Source organism: Dipodomys ordii, unplaced genomic scaffold (assembly GCF_000151885.1).
Source record: "Dipodomys ordii isolate 6190 unplaced genomic scaffold, Dord_2.0 Scaffold182, whole genome shotgun sequence".
NCBI lineage: Eukaryota > Metazoa > Chordata > Mammalia > Rodentia > Heteromyidae > Dipodomys > Dipodomys ordii.
In genome coordinates this window covers 2,179,528-2,198,596 of record NW_012267398.1, presented here as the reverse complement: position 1 = coordinate 2,198,596, position 19,069 = coordinate 2,179,528, and positions in this window count along the sequence as shown.

The window sequence follows — 19,069 nt, the reverse complement described above, 5'->3', positions numbered from 1 at the left end:
GAGAGAGAGAGAGAGAGAGATACACAGAATGAGAGAAAGAGAGAGAGATGGTACTAGAGTTGTACTCATGGCTTTATGCTCTCTCTTGGCTTTTTGTCTGAAGCCTAGTACTCTACCACTCAAGCCACTCCTACACTTTTGGCTTTTTGCTGGTTGATTAGAGATCTGACTCTTTCATTTTATCTGCCCTGGCTGGCTTTGAACCATGATCCTCAGATCTCAGCTTCCTGAGTAGCTAAGATTTTATTCATGAACCAGCAAGAACCAGAAGTCTGATGAAATAACATTAGCTATTTACAACTTAATATTTAGGATTTAGCTATTTACTATAGAGTAAGGCCTGTAGCTGGTGAGGCTGGTCTGCAGATTTGTATAATTTTAATCCTGTGATTATGGACACTCGGCAGGGGATGCTATTATGCATTTCTGTTGTTTTCTCATAAATATATTGGTAAAACTCAGATTGTGGCTCCAGGCACAGTCTGTTCATGGGTAAATCTTGGGGTTTGTTCTTCCAGGTTTTGCTGACCTGTTTGTACCCATCCTGTTCTTATTCCACAGTATTTTAGGTCTATGACAATCTGTCCCAGGATGTTTTTGCTCTTAACTGTGATTTGCATATGATTTCCACTCATTGTTTGTGCCTTTGCTTAACATTCAGTTGAAGTTGAGTTTTTAATCACAGCTTTACCAAGGAGCTTTAACTTCTTTCCAAAATACTCTGTGAAATACTTGCCCTTGCTTACTCATTCCCTGGGAGCAGCTTTGCTCTCTGTAAGGCACCGAGGTTCTGGCTGTTTTTCTCTTCTCATTACTCAGTGCCTCTGCCGCCCCTGCCTTTTGTGCTTTGAAGCTCCTGGGGCCCATGGCTTCTCTGAGAAGGTCAGGGCTGTCAGGGGACTGGAATGATTGGTGGGAGGGCCAATCTGAGAGGCCATTGATCAGTGCCTCTAAGAACTGGCAATCTACATTGCTCTCTTTTAAATGTGTATCTAGATGAAAAAAAAAAACACTTGGAGTTGTCAAAGATAAAATGGGATTGAATCCGTGGCATGGTTTGTTTAATATGCCTTCATGCTGAGTTGTATCATATTGATTTATCATACTGTGGTATCTCTTAGATGCCTTTGGGATTCAAGGGAAAGCAGCTATAATCTGAAGGAGAGGACAGACCAGTCGACCTTATAGGCTGCTGAGTTTGTTAACTCTTTTTCCTTAAGTAATGTCTTACTTAAAGCTACAAGTTCTGCCCACTGATATTTTCCGTTCAGATTTTCACTCTGAGAGAGAGGAAGATCTCCACAAGCAGACTCATCACAGTCTGTAGGAATCTAGTTTGGCTATGCCACACATGCCAAAAACCCAAATAAAAAATCATGATGTTGAGCTTCCTGTCTTGCCTTAGTAGTCATTCATGTCTTCAACTGATCAATGTAATTCCTCTTCTTCTTCTCCTCCTCCTCTCCCTCCTCCTCCTCATTCTTCTCTTCTTCCACTTCCTTCCTCTTTCTTCTTCTATTCCTTTTTCCCTCCCAATGTTCCTCTTCATTTTCCTTGTCTTCTTCTCCCTCCTTCTTTTCTGCTTCCTCATACTCCTTTCTTGTTTTCTTTTCTTCATGTTACTTTTCTGATGTTTACTTTTTGTAGACTTCTTGGCGGTTTTGTTTGGATTGAAAATCAAGCCAGAGAATTTGTTCCATGAATAGTCTATGTGGCTTTGCACACCCAAATACCAGAGTTGAGTTGATCATTTTGAGCAAAGACATTTTCTAGGCTTCATTTTAACTGTTTATTGGCCTTAGTTTTAAAGCCTAGGGAATAATAATAATAAAAAAAACCATAGCTACCATGAGCTGCTAAGACATTTGCTTATGCATTAGGCTGTAGCTATGGAATGGCCAGAGTAGAAAGTCATCTCTTAGCTCTGAAGGGCAGATAATTGTTCTTTCTAGCCTTCTGGCTGACTGTGCACATTCCCACTACACATGTGAGTACAGTACTTACCTCACCCCCACCCTGTCTCCTAAGGACAACAGTTAGAGGTGGAGACTCCACCTTCCAGAGGATTTGAATGTTGCCTTTTGAGAATTTCTTGCCAGGTACCACAGGTGATGTAAGAAGCTGCTCATGTTTCCCTGTGAGGCTGGACACAGAAAAGTCTTGCTTTAAATTTGACTGTGTCAGCTAGGCTCTGGTGGCTCACACCCATAATCCTAGCTACTCAGGAGGTTGATATCTGAGGATCATGGTTCAAAGCCAACCAGGGCAACAAAGTTCGTGAGACTCTTATTTCCAATAAACTACCAGAAAACTGAAAGTGGTGCTGTGGCTCAAGTGGCTCTTGCCTTGAGTTGAAGAGCTGAGGGACAGTGCCCAGGCCCAGAGTTCAAGCCCCACGATCAACAACAATAACAACAGAAAATGACTGTTTCTCTCTGTTTCACAGGTTGTTGTTTGCATAGTCTGGGATCTTTCAATTGGCCACAACATCCCTTAAAACCTTTCTTTTTGTGAAAATACGACCTGAGTAGCCTGGAATAAGAGATGTTAACATAATTATTTCGTTATCGACAAACAAAAACTACTGGTTTCCCATTCCTTGATGGAAGGCTCATTTTTGTACCCCAACTTGGATTTCTCTATGATTCTTCTAGTCTTATAGGTTTTAGAAAGTGTAATATTAATTATAACTCAACTTCTTTCACCAATTCCTGCTGGTGGGAAGGTACTGTAATCCTAGCTACTCAGGAGGCTGAGATCTGAGGATGGTGGTTCAAAGCCAGCCCAGGCAAAAAGTCTGGGACACGCATCTCCAATTAACCACTAGAAAACCAGAGGTGGCACTGTGGCTCAAGTGGTACAGAGCTTGCCTTGAGCTGAAGAGCACAGGTACAGTGCCCAGGCTCCATCACCACCACCACCACAAGTCAGCTTGAGCTGGCTTTGAACTATGATCTCAACCTCCTAAGTAGCTGGGATTTGAGATGTGAGACAATTTGCACCAAGATGATAGCTTTTGTTTTGTTTAATGTGTTACTTATTTGAGAATGTTTACTCTCTCAATTTTCTTTTCCTGGCATGAACTTCAATTTTATTTAATGTTAAATACTCATTTTCTCGTGTATTCAATCATTCTCATTGTTTTTACTTTTATCTGGTTTTAAGATATATTTTGATACATTTTAACTTTTCTCAATTAAAATCACACCTGTAATTATATTTTTAATATCTAAGACATAATATTTTATAAATGCTTTTTTACATTGTGGCTTTTTAAAGTTGAGGCAGCATAGATTAATTACAATATATTAAAATAAGCTAGTGAAGCTGAGTGCCAGTGGCTCACGCTTGTAATCCTAGCTCCTCACGAGGCTGAGATCTGAGTATCAAGGTTGGAAGCAGCCTGAGTGGGGAATTTTGTGAAACTCTTATTTCCAATTAATCACCAAAATGCTGAAATTGGAGCTATGACTCAAGTGGTGGAGTGCTAGCTTGGAGCAAAAAACTTCAGGTACCATGCTCAAGCCCTGAGTTCAAGCCTCAGGACTAGCACAAAAACAAACAGATACACTGTATATATGGTTGCTATGTATCCTTGTAAAGATATGTTCGCATATATACATTATATACTAAAATCTATAATGATGTATACATTATATATTAAATATATACATCATTATAGATTTTAGTATTTTCTTTCTTTGTTGTTGTTGTTGTTGTTGAACACTGTGCCTGGGCACTGTCTGAGCTCTTCAGCTCAAGGCAAGTGCTCTACCACTTAAGCTATAGTGCCACTTCCAGGTTTTTGATAGTTTATTGGAGATAAGAGTCTCATGGACTTTCCTGCCTGGGCTGGCTTTGAACTATGATTCTCAAATATCAGCCTGCTGAGTAGCTAGCATTACAGGAGATTTTAATATTTTCACGGTTTATTTTTTGATGGGGTTTGAACTGAAGGCTTCTGACTTGCTAGACAGGTGATTCCACTACTTAAGAAACACCTCTAACCTTTCTCCTCTGTTTATTTTTTTCAGATAGGTTCTGATGCTTTAGCCCAGGACAACCTAGGGCTGCAATACTCCTATCCTTGTTTCCTGCATCGCTGGGGTTATGGGCATGAATTGACCACGTCCCATTTAATTGTTGAGATGGGGTCTCCATGACTTTAGGATGTCACCACTTTTTGCTTAGCTTCACTTGAACCACAGTCTCCTAATCTCCACCTTCCAAGTAGCTGGGATTATAGATATGTACAACTGTACCTGGCCCTAAAAACTTTTGATTACAACCCAGTCTGTATTGTCCCTATTTGTTTTCTTTGATACCTAGATTTCAAAGGCATTGCTAATTTATCAAATTATTTATGGCTGTCTTTTTATGTTTTAGAGTAGAACATTAAAATTCTGGCTGCAAACTCTGAGGTGATGGAGGATTGTTTGAGTTGAGGGTTTCACTAATGAATCAGGGGCTGGTGTTTTATTATGGGATCCACTTAGTCTATTCCTGTTGACTTTTTCTTTTAGTCACTTTACCAAAAGAGAATATTAATTCACCCCAGGTCTAGAGATATGAATCAAGGTTCTAGCATCCCCAGTGGATCTCAGTACTCATATGTCCTCTTTTGTTTGATTTTTAGTTCTAGAACCTGTCCCTTAGTTCTATTTGGTATTTTCTGAGTCCGAATACAGTTCAGCCTCAAAGGAGAGTAGAGAGCCAAGCTTCCTGGACTTGAGAAGAATTTCTTGGCCTTTTCCTTTTCCCTTTCCCTTTCCCCTTTCCTTTCCTTTCCTTTCCTTTCCTTTCCTTTTTCCTCCCTTCATTTCCTTCCTTTTTTCCTTTCCTTTTCATTCTTTTCTTTCCCTTTCCCCTTCCCTTTCCTTCCCATCCCTTCTGCGTCATCATTGTCTTTCTTTTGCTCTTCTGTGCCAGTACTGGGGCTTGAATGCAGGGTCTGGGTGTCATCCTTAGCTTTTTCATCAAGATTAGTGTTCTACCATGTAAGCACACAACTCCCATTCTGGCTTTATCATGGTTAATTGGAGATAAGAATCTCATCTTTCCTACCCAAGCTGTGTTCAAACCATGATCCTCAGATCTTAGCCTCTTGTAAGCTATGATAATGCGTACAAGCTACCAGTGACTCTTGGCTCTTTCAAGTGATGTAGGGGTCTATGAACACACTATAAAGATCTTCAGCCAGCTCTTATGTTTTGAAATCTCACACCATTTACACTGTCTGAATAGCTCTCCTTCTTACTCATCTGGTACCTCTGATTCTTTCGATATTAAAGAATTCTGAGATATGCATTTTCAAATCTCTTCATTCTTATATTCTTAGGTTTGTCAGCAATACCTTATTTGCTTTGCAGAGTGAGTTATTAATATTGTATCAGCTCTTTTGCTTTCAATTAAAAACTCTTTTTAAAAAATATTGTTGTCATTGTAATTATGCCTCACTGTGGTGCTTCTCTTCATTGTCCTTGTCCTGGGGTTTTCAGGGGGCTGCTCATAAATGCATCTATGCAGTCAACGGGATTCACTAGAAACTACAGCCTACAGTTTACAGACCTAGACATTATTAATAAACATGAGGAGCTTTTCAAGGTCTTATGGGGAAGTGAATTAGAGACTGTGTTCACATACCTGCTGTGAGTGAGTGTTTCCTCGTGCTAAGAATCAAGTATGCTTCTATTAAATCTTATTGTTTCAATGATAAACTTGTGCAACAAAATCCTTTTTTATTTTTTGGTAATGAAAAGATGCATGTTGTTAAATAAAATGGTGAGATGCTAGCGCATTCACTAGAATGTTGATTAAATATATTCTTTCAAAGCCTTTGTCTTGAATTGTTGTGGGAGCCAAAAAAAATGCGACAACCAGAATCATATTAATTCCAGATAACCTTGGATAGAGAGAGGATTATTCAAATTTAATCTTATATTTTCAGACTCCATTGAAACTCTATTTTTTAAATCTATTTGGGTTTGGTTACTTTTAAAAATTCATAGACTTTTCCATAGAAGTAAATGGTGGCTGAACACAGTTAATATCATTTTTTTATTGTAGCAATTATTTGCCAGTACTTTGCAGATGTTTGACAGACTACAAAATAGCTACTCTAGAAAAGCAAGTTTATTGAGCAAGTGTTATCTACTGAAGATTCTAACAGTGTAGTTTTGTCATTTCAAAGAATCTTTTTTGGAAAGCATATATCTTAATGATGATTGTAAGGTTATTTTTATTGGAATTATCAGATAGGTCATCTCATCAACATTTAGTATAAATATTCAAATATGAAAATGATATCATAGTCACCAAAATTGATGTACATTAACTAAGTATATACATAGTGTGCTCTACTTTCAAACAATAAACAAACATTATAATGTGACATTCCATAATGAGCAACTGATAGTATTGACTTCATTTTGTTTCTTTGGATTTTTGTGTCAGTACCAAGGTTTGGTTTTAGTATGAAGGACTAACATTGTTGTTTATTTCGGGTGCTCTACCACCTGAGCCACACCTCTAACCTTGTTTATTTGCTGGTTAATTGCAGATGGAATCTCCTGGATTTTCTATAGTGGATTGGCTTTGAACCCCTGTCTTCCAGATCTCAGCTTCCTAAGTAGTCAAGATTACACACATGAGCTACCATCACCTGGTGATAGTGTTGACTTATAAATTTGTGCAAATCATCAAAATATTTTAAATGAAATAATTTATTATTAATGTATTGCTTCTTGTAAACAATCATAATAGTCATTTATTGTTTTATTCTTTATGTGAATTGATAGGACATGATTAAGGGTAAATGGATTAATATATCTAAGTCTTTTTCAAGATTTATGAAACTTACAATGGAAAGTAGACTCTACTTTTGTTAACTCTTTTCCTAGGAAGATTGTTATTTCTTTGAATACCTATAGATTCTGTTTCTTACAAAGAAGATAAAATCCTTATTTTAATTGTGAAAATAATACCTTTTATCATCTATACACACTACTTCCCTGTGCCTCTCACTTTTAAAGAAACATCACCTAAATTGAATGGCAATCTTTTACTTTTACAGCATAGAAACCTACATTCACAATCAAAAATTTCTACTTGTAATTGAAATTTAAAATTTATAATTTCCTCCTTTCTTCCTCTCAATTTACTTGTAGCGAAGGCATGGTGTTTCCATTAAAAAAATCTATTAGATGTTTTTGCAAAAGAGCTAAGGAGTTAAGGTCTGTTTCATCTATGCAGTGTTTTATCCTTTTAAATATAGTGTCATCTGCCAGGTCCCTGTGGCTCGCCCCTGTAATCCTAGCTACTCAGGAGGCTGAGATCTGAGGCTCCCAGTTCAGAGCCAGCCAGGATTGGTACAGCAGCAGTGACAGTGTTCTTGCGGCTTCTGGCTAATGCTGGGTTCACAGGAAGTCTGCCCCCAAGGCTGAGCTACACAGGCCTGGGCCAGGAGGCTACAATGCTTGTGGACGGATGGGCTGTGAATCCAGGCTTTGTCTCTTACAATTATATGTTTGTTCATAAGTTATTTTAATTCTCTGTGCTTCAGGTTTTTAATTATTACAATAAATCCCGCCAGGTCTTGAGACTATTAAATGAGCCAAGTGATACAAAGCACTGTGTGTGATACAGAGCATGCAGGTGTGCAGTAATGTGTCTGGCTCTTACTGCACCCTCTCTTCTTCCCTCCCTCCCTCCTTCCTTCCTACCGTCCTTCCCTCCTACCATCCTTCCCTCTTGCCTTCATGCCTGCCTGCTTTCTTTCCCTTCCCTCCCTCCCTCTCTCTCTTCTTTCATTCTATCATACTTCCTTCTTGCTTTCTTGCCTGCCTGCTTTCCTTCCCCCTGCCTGCCTGCCTGCCTTCCTGTCTTCCTGCCTTCCTGCCTGCCTGCCTTCCTGCCTGCCTGCCTTCTTTCCTCCCTTCCTCCCTCCCTCCCTCCCTCCTTCCTTCCTTCCTTCCTTCCTTCCTTATTTCCTTCCTTCCTTCCTTCCTTCCTTCCTTCCTTCCTTCCTTCCTTCCTTCCATCTTTCTTCTTTCTTTCTCTCTTTCTGTGTGGAGCTTGAGCTGAGGGCTTCATACTCTTGCTTGGCTTTTTAACTCAAGACTGGTTCTCTATCCATTGATAGAGCTGGTTACTTGGAGATAAGAATCCGCAGACTTTTTTGACCATGCTGACTTCAAACTTCAATCCTCAGATCTTTGCCTCCTATGTAGAATAACAGGTGTGAGTCACCAGCACCCAGATTGTATGTCTTCCTTTTTCTGTTTCGATTATATTTTTATTATTTTTAAGTATTTGTATAATGGATAGGAGTTGCAGATCAGATGCATCTTGATCAAGGTCAGCCCTTAAATCATTCTCCCACATCTCTCCCAACCCAACCCCTCCTTTCACGTTTCCTAATTTTATAGGCTATGCAATGAACATTATGGCTGCATTCTCCCCATATTTCTCTTTTCATTCCTCTCCTTCATCCCTTTGACTTCCCTCAACTCTCTCCGCCATCACGTACCAGTGTCCTGGAATTCATTGTGTTGCGCTGTGAGTTAATTGTTCTACATAGTTTTGGCATTTGAATTCTCCTTGAAAAATTCCATACTTTGGTTAATGCATACCACCCTGTTTGTGTTTATGAATTAGGTCTAGCTTCCATGTAGGAGAGAAAAACATGCATCTTTTGCCTCTCTGGGCCTGGCTTACTTCATTTAGCATAATGCTTTTCAGAGTCCATTCATTTCGTTGCAAATAATGTAATATCACTCTTCCTAATAGGTGTGCAAACCTATTGTGTATGATCCAATCATCCATTGAGGGGCCTCTGACACATGTCTTCCTACATTAACTTTCTGCTTTTCTTTTATGGATGAGTCTCTCTCTCTCTCTCTGTGTCTGTCTCTCTCTGTCTCTCTGTCTCTCTATCTCTCTGTCTCTCTGTCTCTCTCTGTCTCTGTCTCTCTGTCTCTCTCTCAATCATGCTTCTCTTTTTCAGTTTGCTCTTTCTATTCACCAGTAGGAATCTGCTTGTTCCCCCTTGGTCTCTTAGCATTTTGAGTGCTAACATTCCCACAGGCACATACCAAACACTGTTATCTTACAATGTTAGAATTCTGAGTGCTATGTTTGTCATTACATATCCTTGTAGAATATGAGTGTCTACAGATGGAAAATAAACACTGAAAGCTCTCTCGTTGTGTGCTTTCTTGGTCTTCATAGATGAAAAATTGGAACAGAACTTCATTCTAGTTTGATGGCTCCATTCTTTTTTTATGATCTGGGGACAGTATCATAAAAGCTAACATACTTGTCCTCAAGAACACTTCAGTTTCTCGACTTCTGACAACCTTCACGTGAGCCTCACATCCTAGTGTACTTTTCACCTCATGAAAGTGTCTAAAATTTGCTGAAATTCAAATCCTTTTCTGGTGTGTGTGTTAGTATTGAGGTTTGAACTCAAGCCCTCCTACTTTCCCTTAGATTATTATGTTCAAGGCTGGCATTTTACCACTGGACCCAGCTCTCCACTTCTAGCTGATTAATTGGAGAGAAGAATCTCATGGACTGTTCTGTGTGAGCTGGGTTTGAACCATGAATTTCTGGTCTCAGCCTCCTCAGTGGCTGGGATTACAGGCAGGATCCACTAGCACCTGTTATCATTTTTTATGTAAATACACTCTCTCTCTTTTTTAAAGGTAACCTATGAGGAAGAAGTTAGGGAAAATCTGATTAATTGATTGAGTCAATTGATTGATTAAATAGATGATTTCCATTTGTCAATACACTCAGAGTTTGCTTACAGTTTCCATGTCTTGGAAGCTGACCTCCTCAGTGTACTGGAAATGCAAAGCTGATGACAAATGTCACAGAGAACCCTCTGCTTTTGCATTGCTGGTTAAGAAAGTTAATTAGTATATGCAGGAGGAGATTCCTATGTTGCCTTGCCTAAAATTTATTTGATTATTGAATGCCTTTTAAATAAAAGAAATGCAAAATTTATAATAGAAAGTTAGATGTTAATGTGAACTTTTATATTTTTTAAAAATTTTATTTCATTGTAAAGATGCTATACAGTTACATGCATAAGGTAATGAGCACATTTCTTCTCAAGCCATTGTTACCCATCCTTTGTTTTTCTCCTACTATCCCTTCCCCCTTCACCTCCCCCAACTCCTCCCCCCAGCCTGAAGTTGTAAAGTTCATTTCCAACATAGTGTCTTGTGAATATCATTGTTGCAATGGGTCATCCTGTGTCCTTGTTTCAGCATTTTGTTATTCCCTTTCCCCTCCCCAAGTTAGGTAAACGTATATACAAGATGCAGGGTACCAAAATCAAATACAATGACAACAGGGGATATACCATAGGGGGAAGAACATACAATAGAAACAGAAACAATTACGTTGTACATTAAAAATAACACAACAAAGAAAAACCTCTTGTGTCCATATCTTGGGGCTCATTTCATTTTGCATCATCTTATGTGGTCATATGTACATAGCTTTGAACTTTTCTGCTCATCTGATAAGATTATCCTAGTGATATATCACACACACACACACACATACACACACACACACACATGCATGCACACACACAACGGAATTCTATGCTTCCATCAGAAAGAATGACACTGCCCCATTTGTTAGGAAATGGAAAGACTTGGAAATGTTAAGTGAAGTAAGCCAGACCCAAAGACATATAGGTCCTATGGTTTCCCTAATTTGCAATAATTGTTGTGTATCCAGGATAATTTTACCAGATGAGCAGAAAAGTTCAAGAGCTTACAATTTTAAACTGTGTACCTATTCACAAATACTTAAAACTCCAGAAATTAACTTACTATGTTTATTAACTTATTGTACCACCAGGTTTTGTGATACGTTTGCCTGTAGTTTCATTAACTTAATACAAAACAAACAATTTTGTAAAACTCTCTGTAAAGACATAGAAAGGTAATTTAGCTACTTCCAGCATGGCGATTAAGTATGTTTCATTATTATTAATAGCAGGAGTGCATTCAGTATGATAATTTATAGTGAGATATAGTTACTGCTTATTGTATTCCTCTTGGTTTATAACTTACAAATGCAGGGTTTCTCAAACATTTTATTTTGTAAACATACTGAGTTGATAATCATATGAAGACATTGCTAAGAATGTTCTCAAAGAATAGGACTTCTATTTGGAACAGCATCCACGGGAACTCAATCCTCGTGTCATTATGACTTTGCATGTCTGAAAGCTAGAAGAATTTTCCATAGACCAACTTTTGTTTTTGTTTTTCAATTGTGGGGCCTGAACTCTGGGCCTGGGTACTGTCCCTCAGTTCTTCAGCTCAAGGCTAGCGCTCTACCACTTGAGCCACAGTACCACTTCTGGCTTTTTCTGCTTATGTGGTGCTGAGGAATCGAACCCAGAGCCTCATGCATGTGAGGTAAGAACTCTACCACTGAGCCACCTTCCCAGCCCCTAGACCAACTTTTTATGCCACTCACCTAAAACCTTATTTGTTCTGTTACTTATGGGAATTGTAGAGTCTATTTTTTCACATTATATTCTCTGCAAGGATTGCAAGAATAAATCTATTCATTCATTTTAGTAATGAAAATTGCAAAACACAAATATAGTAAATCCAAGCAAACACATCTCCAGCTGAACTTTAGTTTAGCCAAGTTCTAAAATATCTATGGATAATCCATTGCTACCTGACTCCAGGTAATTTGTGAAGGAGAGTAAGTCAGACAGAAAAGAGACAGTAACTTCACCAATTACCATTAAACTTCTCCTATTTGAAAGCATTAGAAAAACTAGAAATACAAGAATACATTGTATTGCATGGGAGAGTTCTAGTTCTAGACATTGCCTAGGGAATGTGCCCTAGAATTACCTTTATTCTTTTTTGAAGGCAGAGGTCTGGAGACTGGGACTCAAACTAAATACCTGATGCTTTTTCTCATTGGCTAGTACTCTACCATTGTAGCCATACCTGCACCACATAGCTTTACCTTCATTAGTTCTATGTTAAGTCTCATCTGATTACAGAAATTTCTGGATAAAATCTCCTTCCCACCTCCCGGCCCAGGCCTGGATCTTCCAAACTCAGATATACCACTATTGATTGTGTGGATGGGATTTCCTCTTCTGCTTTTTCTCAAATGTCAGGAATAACTTCAAAGGAACTGAAGTTATTACCTCAGAATTGTTCTCTGTTATTTAGATACCTCATTCTGTGTTCAATACTAGAAATAGCCAACAAACACAAATAGGCTGGGTGTTGTGGCTTACACTTGTAATTGTAGTTACTCAGCATATAGAGAGTTGAGTCCAGGAAGGCACATCTGGAAGCTTCTTCTCTAAGTAACCAGCACAAAGTGAAAAGTGGAGTTGTGGCTCAAGCGATAGAGTTCTAGACTTGGGTGCAAAATCTAAAGAAGAGTGTGAGGGCCTGAGTGCAAGCCCCAGTTGTTACAACAACAACAACAACAACAATCAAAACCAAATGACTCTAGAAATACAGGCAACAGAGATGTTAGAAGAAAAGAATATATGTGTGTTTATACATATATATACATATATATATATATATATATATATATATATGTTGTTCTAAGCAACACAAAAACAACAAAAGAGACAGTTCAAACTGTGAAAGGAAGGAAAATGAGTGTGGCTAAAGCTCAGGAATTTGTACAAGATATACTTTCTAACAAGACAAGTTAAAATCTCTGCAGTCTCATTGCTAGGTGCTGTTGTCTCACACCTATAATCCTAGCTACTCAGGAGGCTAAGAACTGAGAATTGCAGTTCAAAGCCAGCCCAAGCAAGAAAGTCCATGAGACTCATATATCCAGTTAACCACCAAAAAATTGGAGGTAGAGATGTGGCACAAGTGGTAGAGCACCAGTCTTGAGAAAAAAACTTTGGGACGGTGCCCAGGCCCTAAGCACAAGCCCCAGGACCAACATAAAACAAACAAAACTCTACAGATTCAGAATCTTAGGTCAAGTGACCTGATTCTAGTTAGTCTCATAGTCTTGCGTGAATGAAGAGATTCACTTTGGATAATTACATTTTCCAGAGACTGACATAATCCTAGATGCCAGATGATTAATTGATAGACAACATACACAGATCAGAATAATGTAGTAGTGTGGCAAGGGTGGTTCTCCCATAGAATAGCTTGAGTGGCAAGACTGATTTTGAGCATAAGGTTGTCTGGTAAAGAAGAATGAGAATTGGGTACATGGGACCTAAGCAGTCTCTCAAGCAATGTACACTGAGCCATCCTTTCCATGTCTCTTGGCCCAGGCTGGCTTTTCTCTTGACATTGCTTGCTGTATATTAGCCATTTGTCTGTATGCTCTGTGTGATGAATGCAATCCAGGTTTACATTTATTAAGGCCACAGCCACAGCAAATGCTGCTATCGCGAATCACTCCGATGATACAGCACCCATGCTTTCTCTATGAGCTTAAACATGTTTAAATTTTTATTCTAGTAATTCACAGATGGCTGACGAACCAGAGGTGTGCACAAGAACAGCTTCCTGACTGATTGCCACCATCATGGTTCCTTCTCGCTGAGCTTCCCTACATATCTACAAACCAGATGCTGCGAGAACTAGTCTCAGCATCAGGTTTTGGATATTTCCTGTTATACTCAATGCACACATGAAAATGGAACCCAGTAACTCGAGGGGAGGGGTAGTGTTGGGAGAGATGGGGAGAATGATGGAATGATCAACTTGCATCTTATTCAAAAGCTGACATGTTGAATTGAAATCCCTTTGAACAAGTATTTAAAGATAATGAAAATATATTAAAATATATTTTCTATTAAGCTCTCACTAAGATGCAGATTCATGGCTGCCCAATCTTTCTTCATTCTAATTAGTCATACTACCATTCTGTTCCTAAATTCATGTATTTGAAATGTTTGATAGTATAAATTCAATAATACTGCCTTTAATTTTTGTTCTGCCAATTTGAAAATAATTTTTTAAGAATTTATTCTCTGTTTTATAAGATGTGGATACTAGTACCTCTTATTCCTCCTTGGAGCTCTTCATTCTCCCAGCTTGTTATTTGTGTTCTAATTTTTGTATTGTAATGATTGAACAATTATCTACCAAGTATTAAATGGAAGAGGAAGGCCATTAAACCAGAGACTAATAAGCTTTGCATTTGCTTTGAGTCTATTATTTAAAAAACAATAAAGAGTTTTACGTGCAATATCCATGGACTTTGAGAACCAGTAATATTCTTTGTTCAAATCAGAAGTCTCAGATTACTCCACAGAAAGCGTAGCCCAGAGCCACTGCGCATACGCACGGGTGCTGAAGATCTGAACATGAACACTCAGGCCAGTTAGCTGGAGACAACCAGTCTTACTGGTTTCTGATGTGAAGTAGGCAGCTTGTTGAAATTTTCATTTGAATTCATGTCAGCAATAACTTCTGGGTGTGTAAGCCCATAACAAAGCTATGCAAGTTCACAATTCAGGACTTCCTTCCTTCCTTCCTTCTTTCCTTCCTTCCTTCCCTCTTTCTCTTTTCCATCTTTCTTTCTTGCTTGCTTGCTTACTTTTTTTTCATGTTGCCAGTACTAGGACTTAAACTAGGGACAGGACACTGTCTCTTAGCTTTTACACTCAAGCACTCAAGGCTGATGTTCTACAATGTTAATCACAGCTCCACTCCAGCTACTTGGTGGGTAAATGGAGATAAGAATTTCACAAACTTATCTGTACTGGCTGATTTTGAGCCTTCATTCTTAGAGCTCAGCTTCCTGAGTGGATAGTATTACAGGTATGAATCACTAGCACCTGTCTTCTTTTAAATCTTATCAAACATAAAAGCTGTTGTTAAAAGTTATATTTATATATTATGCTGTTAGAATTACATTTCATGGATAGCATCTATTTCCCATTTCTGATTCAGTGTCTTGCTCCCCAGTTGTCCTCTTTTCCTTCATCCTTATTTGCCTCCAGTAATCTTTCCTTCTCCTCATCCCTTTTGATTTGGTGCATTTTTATTCAACAAGGCAAGATGAAATGCAAGAATAAAAATACTTCCTGGATGAATCATAGGAGTTTTCAATTCAATATGCTGAAAACTAAAATCATCTTGTATGCTTGTATACTCTTGCATTCCCCATCTAGGGACACTCAGTGTGCAACCCTAAGTCAAAGGAGGTATTTCAGGTTCCTCTCTAACACTGTATCCTGTCTACTGTGAAGTTTCATTAAGAGGCACGAGGCTAGGTGAGGTGACTTCTATTTCTGCTGCTCCCTAGTTTGATGGGAGCTGGAATTCAGGTCCTGTCAACCATTAACTGCTGCCTCTTGCTTCCACTTTTACTCAGCTTCTAAACACTTTCCAGCCTCTGTTAAACTTTCAGGTGCTCACACTTGATTTAAAACATTTTCTTGCATAAAAATGTTTCTTTCTTGCTTTCTTTTCACACTTTATTTTATTATTTTCAGTTGCGCAAAGGACTTGAATACAACATGTCAGCTTGAGTACAAATTCACCTTGATCAACATCACATTTCCATTGTTCTCCCCCCTCTCTCCCAACCCCACCCATCCCCTAAATTTTCCTAGGCCCATTTTCACATATGTACATTAAACAGTATAACTGCATTCTTCTATGCATCCTTTCTTCATTACTTTACCCTCTCCCTTCCACCTCACCCCCTTGACACCTTGAATTCCAACTTCCTGGTGTTCATTTTGTTAGAATATAAGTTAGTTGTTCAAAGCTGTTTCACTGTTGTCATTCTCCCTTGCATATACCAGGCTTTAGTAAATCCATTTGTGTATACATGCATATGTCCATGTATTTATTTGCATATGCATTTATAAATGATATGTAACCTCTACATATTAGACAAAATGTGCTTTTTTTGTCTCGTCCTTCTGGGCCTGATTTATTTCATTTGATATAACTTTTTCAGGTTCATTATTTCTCTACAAATAATGTAATTACATTCTTCCTGATGGATGAGCAAAATTCCATCATATATATATACATATATATATACATATATATATATATATATATATATATATATATATATATATATATGTTCTTGATCCATTCTTTTAATGAAGGACATATGAGCTGTTTTAAAATGTGGCTATGGTGAATAGTGCAGGCCTTTAAAATATCCTGAATCTTATGACATTCTTTGCCATATTTGAGACCTTTGGCTGTTTGGATTCAGTTTATCTCACCAACCAGGTATCTTACTCTACCTCCTCTCACACTTGATTCAGTGTTTGGAACTACTCATGAGTATCTAACTGTGACATGATCTCTTTTGTGTTTAGATTTGTGCCTATTCCCTCCCCACACACTCATGGGATCTTCCTTTAGTCACTCTCTTCACCTGGCAAACTGTGTAGTGCTGTCTCCTTTCATGTAATAACCCCTTTCCTGAAGATCCTCTTTAGAGTTATCCCATGTTAACCTTATATTCCCCAAAGATATTTCTTAGCTGATCTCAATTTCTGTACTAGATGTTGAAATGATGCTTTCAAGTGTTTTTAATTAGGTGTGTCTTCTTCATGGAGATGATATCTCCTGTTCACAGTGTATCATGGAAATGATTATTAGGGTTATCTTGTATACCTATTGTGGCCTTGTATGAGTATATAAGGGTATGTAGGTATAGGGGATAGGGTATAGGGAATCTTGCATGCCTCATATGGCCTTAATAGCTGGTAGCTCAGTAGATGGTTAACAAATCTTTCCTCATAGATTCTTGGCTTTTGTCAATAAATTGTCAATAGAGCAAATGACTCTCTCATGGGTTAAGCAAAAACAGAATTTTTCTTTAAAAGGAAAGGATGAATTAGATGACATCTTCAAGTTGCTGTTAGAGTTTTGAGGGTAATACATTTACTGCCTTGGAAGATTAGGAGCAGGCACTATTACATCAGCTTTTGTACAGCCCTCTTCAAGCTATCAGGCCTCATGTATGGCTGGTAGAAATTTTCACATGAAAAACAAAGCCATATTTACTACATTATACATGATATATATAACATAATATATTATATAATATATGGATCATTTATAAATAAAATAACATATAATGCATAAGTGATCTCATATATATCTTTCTATATTTCATATATAAACCATATTATATTTACAATATATTATTATTAATATAATATATGATTATATGTCAATATTATAATGTTATATATATCTATATTCTCCAATTGAATCAATTAAGAAACATCATTGTTCCTTCCGTTTTGGAGTTTAGTGATCTTTGTATACATTCTGAGACATACTGTGTTATGATATTTGTTCCACTTCCAATGTCTCTCTCAATTTAAATCTAAGAACTTATTTTATCTTTCCTTCACAAAAGTGTTTGAAATTTTATTCTCATTAAAAAAACAACAACAAGATAAAGCATCAGCTTCCCAAATGGGGAATTTGTACTCCTTTTCCAAAGCTAACCTCCACATACTGCTGAATGGCAATCTCTCCGGCAGAGCCCACACCGTCTCTCTAGGCTCCTCCATGTGGGTACATCACTAGGAAAACTTTGTCCACTTTACCTGCTTGGATTTATTGTCTTAAGTTTTAGCTAATCCAAATTTTCCCTGATTACATATCCATTGCTAACAGAAGACATTTTCTTGTCCAGATACTCTCCTTGTGTCTGAATTCTCCCCTTTAAATTTACTTTTCTTGTTGTGTAAGCACGTTGTTAATGTCCAGGAGAATTTTGGATATATTGTCCATATTTAAAAATTACTCTGGACCAATGCCTGTGGTTCATGCTTGTAACCATAGTTACTCAGCAGGCTGAGCTATGAGAATCACAGTTCAAAGCTAGCTGGGAGACAAATCTATGAGACTCTTACCTAGCTGGGAGACAAATATGAGACTCTTATCTCAAATTAACCAGCAAAATTTCAGAATTGGAGGTGTAGTTGAAGTGGTAGAGTACTAGCCTTAAGGAACCAAGCCAAGAGAGAGCTCAAGGCCTTGAGTTCAAGCTCCAGTAAGTACCCACCTCAGAGTTGTGGCAAGAGAAAGCAGGATTAGAAACAGAGAACATAGTTTTCCTTCTCCATCATACTCATCCAAAAGAAACTTACTTGTATTTGCTGTGTACCTTGGGTTTCTGAGTAAGATTATATTTGAAATTAAATGTATACTGAATGCTGCTCTCAAATATTTGCAAAGGATTTATTATAGAAGCCGGATAAGGCCTAGTGAGTAGATATAATATGAAGCTTCCTACGACCATGGTTTTCTTTTGTTCTGGCTAAGTATCCTGTCCATTCCATGCACATACTGCTAACTGATCAACACTTTGTTTATATGGCTATGGCTCATCGAACTCAGAATCTTTGAGGGCAATTCCCACCACTTACAGTGTTCTGGCTCTGCAGAATTCTGCAGTGAGTGCCCTTGGAATGCCTTTGTTACCGAGGCCAGAGGAAGGCTAGATTCCTCACGTTGAAAAACATTTTGAAAGACATTTTTGCAAAATGTACTCAACTTGGCATAACATACATTCTTTTTGCCTATCTTTACATTTTAACTACCTACAGAAATGATTAAGTATCTAAAAGAGGTGGAGGAGAAGTGAGTCCAAGCTTGTTTCTATCAGTTTACTTCCAGGAAGATTCATGTCCTCCTGTCATTCATGGAAGATGTTCCTTGTATCCTGATTGTCCATTTTCCCTTCTTGCTTCTGGATTTAGTGCTGCTCTTTTCTTCTGAGAAATGATTGTCCTCTACTCCGTGGATTTAGTGTAGTCACATGACCCAACTGCATAGCAAAAGTACTCCATGGGATTCAGACAGAAATAAGTTCTGCTTCCCTAGGCTTTGCTAAAGTGAGATGAGGTGAGTCTGGATAATTCCAGAGTAGATCAAGCCTAGTTACCTGTAGGTCTACTCAATTTTTGCCTGTGTACTAGGATGGATATATATGTATATACATCTGTATATATATATATATATGTATATATATATATATATATATATATATATATATACAGATGTATATATTTTCATGGCAA